The sequence below is a fragment of the Thunnus albacares genome, chromosome 18 (assembly GCF_914725855.1).
Source record: "Thunnus albacares chromosome 18, fThuAlb1.1, whole genome shotgun sequence".
Lineage (NCBI taxonomy): Eukaryota > Metazoa > Chordata > Actinopteri > Scombriformes > Scombridae > Thunnus > Thunnus albacares.
Genome location: NC_058123.1, coordinates 28,338,249 through 28,341,695, shown reverse-complemented (window position 1 = coordinate 28,341,695; position 3,447 = coordinate 28,338,249).

Below are 3,447 nucleotides of genomic sequence, written 5' to 3'. Positions count from 1 at the left end.
GAGAACAACATGTTAACATAACTTAAAAAACTTGTGTAAACAAGGTACTAACCTTTGCAAACACGATAATGTGCAAACCAGAGATTAACGTCTGCGAACAAGATATTAAGTTGTGAAAATTTGTATAAACAAGACACTTGTTTGTGCAGACAGGATATTTATTGGTCCCAAGGAGATATTAACAAGACATAGATATATATATGATAACTTGTGCAAACAAAATATTAACTGGTGCAAACAAGATATTGTGTGAAAAAGATGAGATCATAAGCTGTCTAAACATGATGCTGTACATTTTGCAAACTAGATAATAACTTGTGCACATAAAATAGTAATTAGTGCACACATGATCTTTTTGATAGTCTGAAGTGACTATTACATGTTAGAATCTGTGGCTGATCTACAGGAGCACGCTGTGTTCATATTAATATGGGATTATAAAGCTTTATGCAGGGTGGACACTGCTTCTCTGCTGTCATTGCCTTTTATTGAAATAGTTTACAAACTGCTGAGTGTCTCGGAAGTGATGCATATGTTGTAACCAGATTCAGCCTTATTGGATAAAACCTTGATTTGAAACTTTTTGGGGTATAACAATACACCCGCTGTTTAATGCATGCATCTACTGTAAAACAATACACAAATATTTTTGCAGTCCTGGACCCATACTGAGGTCTTTTCCTTATTTCTGTGAATAACTGTTAAATTTGGATAAATATAGATGATGTGATGTACTTTCCTAGCAGAAAATGCTTTAAGCATTTTATCACAGTCCCACAGAATCAACGGTTTCTTTTCTAAAGCTGCCGTTTTGCAACATTTCTACAGAGAAAAGGTGCAGAAGAAGTGATTAACCAGCATGATAGAAACTAGCAAAAGGGGAGGATTTGAAGGCTGGTGAAACCAAATCAGTGCTCGCCCTGCATAACCAGTGTTAGAATCCACCAGAGCAGATTAAATAAACTTGACATGGACGCACAAGCACAAATGGCCACTGTTCTACGTAATGGACCCACATCTATAGAGAAGCATGTTGAGCACGCCTCTCGGGAACACATCTTAAATAACTGCCGTCTGATCAATCTTGTTTTCTCCCCCCTCAGTTCTCCAGGGGTCATTTCTACTTTTTTATACTTATAAAAATGTCCAAAAGATGGGTGCAGCCCTCATTTATAGCAACACGTGTGACTTTGCTTGTTGTGATTTTCAGTCAGTGTCAAACTGTCAGTTGTATTTTGAATATTTCAGTTTAGAAAAAAAAAAAAAATGCACAGATGATAATGTCTGTAAGCAGCATGTTTGTTTAGAATAGGAAGTGCCAAAGACTGGTGTACTCTCACTTTCCCATCCTAACCATGACTGAGATCAATTATTGTATCAGATGTTTTTTTTTTTTTTTTTCCTTCTGTGTGTTGCCAGATGGAGCCAATAAAAGATAAAAGAAAATTTGGTATCATGAAAGGACCATTAAGTGTCTTTATTGTGGGACTGGGAAGGATGTTTAAATGCACTGCTTTGTTTCCCATCACTTTGCCAAGACAAGTTCAAACCTTTTTAGCAATCAAAATCAAACCATATACAGTAGAGTCCAAAAGTCTCTGTGTATGGTACTACTGTATATGGTAGTGTAATTGAATTATCAGCTTTATCTCTTACTCACTGTTTGTTAGGAGAGTGGATGATCTGGTGCATTCAATTGCACTCTTAGGCAGACACTGTCAAAATATGTGTACTGTATAAAGGGTATGTTTAGAACAATCTTGTGAGCAGTATCATTCATAGTTTGGACTTTTATCTGACTTATTGTAGTGAACTCTTAATTAGTTAAGTAGTGTATTCAGCTGATTTTTTTCCCTCAAACTTCTGACCTCTAAAACAATCCAGTGTTTGTGATCTAAATGAGGTCTATGTGTCTGTCATGGATATAACATCTGTATCAGCTGTTCCTTTAGTAAAGACCATAAAGGTTTTGGACAACTGACTAAACAGGTTCACACGACACTACGCATTTAGTTTACTTCATCTGCTAATTTGTCATAACTAAGGATTATTGTGTTGCTTGTTCTTTCATTGGTTGGTGCAGTGTTTGATTTGCCAAATACAATGCTTGGACTTTTTATTTATTTTATATTATCAATTTTCATGTGACAATGATGAAGACAGAAATCAGTGAAGTACAGAGATGAAATCTTATGACTCCGTTCCTGTACCAACATACCAATAGATGGCAACATGATACATGGATTCACTGGGGGTAAAAATATTACATCACAGAACAAACAGTTCTGCTATACTGGAACATTACCTAACCTCGGGTTTGTCTGTGTGTAGGTTTTTAGTAATTTGATTAAATACACACTCATGTGCACCATGTAAACACAATATTCAAAAAGAAAAGGAGAAAACTGACACAACAGTGTTAATATCAGTATCATCGCACCGCTAAAATGCTCTCCAATAATCTTCAATAAATACTACCAATCAGTCTTCTGTCCTTTTCATTTACATGGAACAGTTTGATCTACTTTGATCATTTGTATTTTGAAGGTTCTTACCGGACGTGTCGCTATGTGACTGTGTCTGCTTTGACCATGGTGGAGTTGTGTTGACTGCCCTCCAGTAGTCACAGTGAGGAACTACAACTTCACATTCTTCAGTAGGGAATGAGACACATTATCCTCAGTGTTTTTATTTTTCTCTTTTCTCTTTCTCATATTGTGTTCTGTCTCCTTTCTCCTCTGTTGTCTTCTGTGTGTGATGAACTGTCTTGTGTGTGAAGTGCTTTATAAATAGAGTTGAATTAGTTAATAATAATGATAATAATAATAATAATAATAATAATAATAATAATAATAATAATAATACATTTAATTTGTACCGCACTTTTCATTCATAGTGAAACTCAAAGTGCTGCAGCATTAATAACAACATAAAGAAAATAGTAATAAGAGTTAAGATGAAAAAGCCTTCCTCTACTATAAGTACTATGTTTTTCTTTCTTTCTTTCTTTCTTTTTTGGACATGATATTAATGATATTGTGGTTTTAAATAATTTTATTTTAAAGGTTTTCACCAGAATAGTTATAGGCATGTTGTTTCTGACTTGATGCCGGCTGTTGGTCATGTACTCTGCGGTAAACAAAACGACTTCAAATTATATTCTCAGGTTTCCGTTGTTAAATGTGCTTTACTGGATATTCCCGAACAAGATTTGCAGTTATTTAAAGCCATTTAACAACAGCCTTTCATCAGCCGATATTTCCCATTCGATGCATTTTAAGGGGACGATGTACGTTCAAGAGAGGATTAAATCTTCACATACTGAGTATCTTTGATACTTGCCGCAGTTTGGGGTTGTGCAGAGTGTTGCTAAGGAACGTTAGAAATTCGGCTCTTGTCCAATCACTGCTGGAGAAAGATATCACGTGCTTTAAACTGACCAACTAG